This window comes from Schistocerca gregaria, chromosome 5 (genome assembly GCF_023897955.1).
Source record: "Schistocerca gregaria isolate iqSchGreg1 chromosome 5, iqSchGreg1.2, whole genome shotgun sequence".
Lineage (NCBI taxonomy): Eukaryota > Metazoa > Arthropoda > Insecta > Orthoptera > Acrididae > Schistocerca > Schistocerca gregaria.
The window spans coordinates 219234508-219241110 of NC_064924.1; the positions used below are offsets into that span (position 1 = coordinate 219234508).

General features: G+C 44.8%; 1 non-coding gene across 1 annotated transcript; it reads right to left on the bottom strand.

The window, feature by feature from the left end:
• Positions 1–5988: 5988 nt before the first annotated feature.
• Trnaa-cgc (transfer RNA alanine (anticodon CGC)) lies at positions 5989–6061 on the bottom strand. Its single transcript has one exon. It is a non-coding gene; the product is annotated as a tRNA-Ala (tRNA).
• Positions 6062–6603: the final 542 nt, after the last annotated feature.

Below are 6603 nucleotides of genomic sequence, written 5' to 3' on the forward strand. Positions count from 1 at the left end.
GTTAAAAGCGGACGGCGCGCTGAACGAAGATTTAAAGGGCACACCGCGCCGCGGGCGCCTGCCGGCCGGCGACTCGGGAAGAAAAACCGAATTTCGCCGAGGCCGGCGCCGGCGCCCGCGGCGCGGCCTCTAGAGCCGCCTCACGCCTTCTCAATGTTTATTCCCATGCCGTGCATGCAAATTCTCCGTTAAATTAACGGCCTGCGAGTAATTTAAGGCCCTTATAAGATTTGTCGGAATATATAACATTTCCGGAGATAGCGGCCGTTCCTTAGGGCTGCCCTCGCCCACTCCGCCCCCGGCGCCGCCCCCGCGCCGCCCCCAACGCTGCCGCCGCCGTCTCCGCCGCGTTAATTGCGCTGTCTTCAGATATTTACGGTCGACGTCGTGCAGCCCGTCCGCTCCGAGTTGAAGAGAGACCGTCCTAAATTTGACGAAACAAATCGCCAGCATTATTGTTCTGTTATGTATTCACGCGGCAAGGCAGCTCGGTATTACGAGGAAAGACACGGAGACAGACGGCCTCGCTGAAACCATTAGCGATCCAGCAACAGTCCTTGTCAGGACTGACTAATCATTTAACTTCTCCAGAAACAAATTATGACCGTCTGAGTCAAGGTCCAGTCAACATCGAGGTCGACACAGACAGTGAAATGACTCAGGCTTACAGGCATCTTTTGACACTAGACCTCCACTTTCGTCTGAAGTGATGTTGGAGAAGCTACGCCCAATCTACATGTAATTAGTGGGGACGGAAATCTGAACCCTTCTCTTCCGGAATACCCACTACAATATTCCATGTGCTGCCTCGTTCGGTTAAGTAATGCTGTTCTTTTATCAGCCTAAAAGACTTTCAGAAGTTGTAGGGCTACATGGAAAAGATTTTAGCAGTCGTATGAACAGACCAGCGACAAGATATACTAAAATGAAGTATACTGTCAAGTATAAGACTAGTTCCTTGCGGTAAATGCCACTGCTCCTTTTTTAATTACTCTACCACCGCATCAGCTCTGCTATGAACCGGTCAGGAGAACGTTCCATCATGCTTAGTTGTGTGCATGTTTGTACTGTCTCCTGCCCCTACGTAGCCGGCCGGAGTGGCCGTGCGATTCTAGGCGCTACAGTCTGGAGCCGAGCGACCGCTACGGTCGCAGGTTCGAATCCTGTCTCGGGCATGGATGTGTGTGATGTCCTTAGGTTAGCTACGTTTAATTAGTTCTAAGTTCTAGGGGACTGATGACCTCAGACGTTAAGTCGCATAGTGATCAGAGACATTTGAACCATTTTTTTGCCCCTGTGTATCCTACGTATATTCCCCATTGATATAACAATAACGAAATCAGTACTTATAATCGTCTGGTAATAGTTTCGTGATATATAGGGCTTGTCAAGGTGATAACCGGCAGTAACCAGTCAACTAGAGATAAGGCACTGCAGGGTTCGATACATGGCAACTGGAAAGTTATGTATATAAATTCTTCCGTGATATCTATTTACGGTTAAAAACTTAACGACATAATTTTCGTACTCGGAGAGGAGGGGAACATTTGCAAAACACTGATAAGAAGAAGGGACATGATGACAGTATAGGTGAATGAGTTCCATGATAATTGGGGGAGCTGTAGAGGATGAAAGCTGCATGGAAAGACAGAGGTTGGAATGTATCCAACAAGTAGTTGAGGATGTTGGGTGCAACTTCTAATCAGAGATAACGTTACCCAACCGACAGTTTATTAATGATCATTCCCAACATAAGATTTTCATAAATGAGTAACTGGACACCATTCAAAATATACCTAATTTATTAATGAAACTGAGTGAGCATTGCTGCCCCAGCGTCCGTTCTATCAGTAGTCTTAGGTGTACTACTGCCAGTCACGCAAATGACAATATCAGTTAATGAGGCCCAGCCGATTACAGATTTTTAGAAACCGATGCAAGCTGCAGCCAATTTGGCTGCTTGAGATCCCTCTGAGCACAGTTCCACGGGCCCAGTTTTCCAAGTCTTCAAAGTTTTCGTACACTCAATAGATAGACACACAACGACAACTTGTGCTAAAAAGCTCATAGATACCGTCTCGGATCGATATTGCTGAAGCAGGGAATTCTTTGGCACGAGGAACACCTGTTTGTTTGTTAGGTTGGTCAGAGAATGTAACGATAACATCCAATGGCACGAACCTGCATCATGGGGCTACTAGAGAACTGCTTGCTGACCATCTAACGTTGATGACGTCATTAGGAAGGCGGAAAGTCTGTAACAGATCCTCGCAGTGACTTGACCTGTAAGGAGCACTATTAACATCTAAGATGGCCTCTTAGACTCTTGCCTAAACACCCCCGGTAATCGCGACTTATTCGAGAAAAAACACAGAAACATTTCTCACAAGTCAGAATAAAAATGTCACTTCTGCCCATTTCACTCATGACAATTTCTTCTTTCGAATTTTAATCATAATGAAGTCGCAAAATCGAAGAAACTCATTCTCGAAAGAGCGTGCTCTTACATGTAAATATCGTCGAATATTACAAAACATACGACTACTCCTATTACATTAATAATGATGTCAGAGAATCTGTAACAAGCGCGAAGATGAAAAAAAAATTGCACATAGCAGGATGCGGACCTACTTTCATCGAATCACTAACTCCACACTCCTATTCATTACTGTGTAGCGAAATCATGCAATTTCAGCTATTAGTTTTCATATTAGCGAGACCTGATTGATTTTACCACTGGTACGTCATTAATCGACATTTAATTGTAACAAATCGTACCATGACTGACGTGTTTGTTATAAAACGTCAACTGATCTTTGCCCTGAAACGGCGTACAGTCGTAATACCCAACTTATAATACGAATACAATGAAATTTGACAATACCCAATATGGAGTCCACCTGCCATGGTGTTTCGTGGCCGCACCGAGTTGCACTCCAACGTCATGAACGTGATCCAGTCAGCAAACGTAATTCTTTGGTATCCTCGAGATGCAGCAATAACACGGAAACGAAGGCATGTGTTCACTGGTGGGAAGGGACCGCGGGACACGGAGGATCTACATACGACTGATGCGTTGCGCTGGAGGCTATGGGTAACAAAATGTCCACTACTCCTGTACGCATTTTAATTTTTAGATGAACACAACGTCATTCGACTGTCTTGTTGTTTATTTTTATTACGACCCAGGTTTCGGCCTTTCATGCTATTTTCAAGTGACTGAGTTCACGTCATTAACATACGTTACAGGACATCAAGCTCAAAACTGGACATAAATTAAGAAAAAAAGCTGGCTCCTCACGAAATTCCAGATGTAAAATCACCATACTGTAAACAGTTCAGTAAATAAAAGTGGGAGCACGTCATATTAAGTAAAGAGAGTTTAATTTTTTTTATATACATAAGTAAACCTGTCAACGCATTATAGTCGCTGCATTTAAGTAGTCGTTTTTCTCGAATCTTGGTTGCGTAACGACCAATCGGTAATCAGACACAGATTCAGCCCCAGCGTGGATGTTCCTGATCCTACTATTCAATCTTTATATTCACTTACACACATTTCCTGTATGTTTTTCAAAGCCAGTTTGTAATTATAATCCTTGTTAAAGTTCGCAAGACTTGCATCTTGCCACGCGGGGTAGCTGCGCGGTCTGGGCGCCTTGTCACGGTTTGCGCGGCTCCCTCCGTCGGAGGTTCGAATCCTCCCTCGTTGTATTGTCCTTACCGCAATTTAGGTTAAGTTAGAGTAAGCAGTGTGTAAGCTTAGGGACCGATGACCTGAGCAGTTTGGTCCCATAAGATCATACCACAAATTTACAATTCTTTTTACTTGCATTTTCCATAACACGTGACCGAAAAATGTTTACCTTTAGTATTCAGTCATGGGCAAGCTTACACTGTGAGTGGAACTCTCTCTTCGTTATCTGTGTTCGTCTCAGTATAGATATGGAAATCAGTAGATGTGATGTACATGCACAGACAAAGAAATGATTAGAATTTCGGAAAAACTGGATGATTTAGTCAAGAGAAAGAGTTTCACAACTTGAGCAAATCAGTAACGCGTTGTTCCACTTCTCGCTCTTATGCAAGCGTCTATTCGGCTTGGCATTGACAGAGTTGTTGGATTTCCTCCTGAGGGACATTGTTCCAAATTCTGTCCAATTGGCGCGATGAAAAAAAAATTGGCGCGTTGGATCATCAAAATCCCTAGCTCCACCGTGTGTTTTGCTGGAATGTAAGGCTTCGATTACTTTCCATGAAGGGCAACAAAATGGGGCGTATATTATCGTACTACTCTGCTGCAAGAATACCGCACATGACTACCAGAGGTGTCCTGCTGTAAAATGAAATGGTGCCGACGTTGTGTTGGGTCGTATGGTATCTCATCGTTGTCTGAGGTGTCTCCAGACACATATTCGCTGGTGATCGGGGCTCAGTTCCAAGTGGGACCCATCACTGAAGACAGTTATATTCGAATGAGATTCCAGACGAAATACGTGTCGGAATGTGCCATGGACAACCTGACTGTCGCCGCGGCCTGACAACCACAGAAAATCCCATTTTGGTGTCATCCGCGGCAGCCCTATAGCACAGTTTGGCGACTTCTGAGTCACACCAAAATTTCTCTTGTTGCCGTGTTAAAATTGGCCCTATTTTGCCAAAACAAAGCGGGGTTTACCCAACGTCACGTCACTAACATGCTAATGCAGTTGCAGTTGCGACAGAATCCTGAAACAGTGTGTCATTAAACGAGGAACGGAGGGCAAATCAGGTCAATACTTTTGAAAGATCACATTCATCGTGTGAAAACAATTGTGTGATTTCTTCACTTACCTTGTCACTAAGCCACACAATTCTCGTTTCACTAGCTACTGACGAACCGTAAAAAATTACATTATTCCAATGAAAATATTTGTAGTTGCTCTCACATCGCAGTAGATAAGATGTTAACCGTATGGAAAAATACTCTCCTCTTTGGGTGCTGTCATTTGCCATGATCTTGATTCAATAGCTCGACCTGTTTAAGACATATAAGGGAGTTATGAAAATTTCAGAAACGAACGCGCTACGTACAATTCGTTATCATGAGACTGGAGGCATATATTTATCTTGTCCCGAGCTTAAAGAAAAGTTCAAAATGTTAGCTTGAGTTCATACACAGCAAGTTATGGTGTAATACGCACCAAATGCTAATTCTTAGCGACCCATATTTTTCATTGCAACGTTTTACAATTTCGTGTAAAGTGTTACTTATATGCAAAATGTCACAGTGACTCAGACCAAGAGCAAATTGATGGGCTGCTCGTCACGAAGCAGACATATATAGGTGTGAGTAATGTAAAAGTAACTTTTTGGTGGTTAATTTATTTAATGTCGTATGCGACAGACTGCAGTGCAGTTGGAGCACGCGCGACGTTCTAATCATAGTGCCAAAGCTGTAACGTGACCAGCGCGCCAACCAGCGTTCTCTGTGTGCACCTGTAAGAGCGTACAAGTGCTCCGAATAGCGCACCGAGTCAGCTCGCAGACTACCGGCTATTATTCTGTTCTTGCACTAAAACAGGATAGGCGGTGATATGTGGCAAACCTGATAACAAAGTACAGTGGTGGTGCACGCACGAGTGTTCCGGAGCACATCGTTCAGCTAATATTGTTGAACATGCGACTTCACAGCAAACGAACCATACATGTTCCCCATTCGACCCAAAAGCACCGTCAACTATGTATGCAGTCGGTGCAAAGTCAACGCAACTGGACTGTCGTTCATTGGAAAGGTGTCGACTTGTCCGATGAATTACGTTTATTGTTACACAAGGAGGAGGAGGATATTGGTGTTTAATGTCCCGTCGACAACGGGGTCATTAGAGACGGAGCGCAAGCTCGGGTGAGGGAAGGATGGAGAAGGAAATCGGCCGTGCCCTTTCAGAGGAACCATCCCGGCATTTGCCTGAAGCGATTTAGGGAAATCACGGAAAACCTAAATCAGGATGGCCGGAGACGGGATTGAACCGTCGTCCTCCCGAATGCGAGTCCAGTGTGCTAACCACTGCGCCACCTAGCTCGGCGTTACAGAAGGTCCATGGTCGTGTCTGTATACGCCAAGGTCCATGTGAGCAGCTGTTTGAATCACACACGGTGCCAATGTGCTAGGGGGACGTTCACGTGATGTTTCATGTGACCTGAGGTTGTATTCGAATGCACAACGACAACTGTAGGACTGCATGAACGCTATTGTGGACCATCTCCATCCCATTTTGATGTATCCCCAACTACGATGGCATCTTTCAGTAGGATAACTACCCATCTCACAGTGATAGGATCTTGATACAGTGGTTTAAGGAGTGTGATAGTGAACTCACAATGATATCTTGGCCACCAAATTCACCGGATGTGAGCCGATGGAACACATCTGGGACCGTATCTGCTCCAGCTCCTCACCCACAAACTTCTGGCGCATAATTTACGGGAACTGCTTGACCATTGTGTAGATATCTGTTTGTTGCGTCCCAAACGTGTTGCCGCAGACTGAACTCGTTAGGAGTGAAGTAGCTGTTTGGCCTATCTCAGAGGGAGCCTTGAGCGAGCTATTCTCTCTTGCAAAAG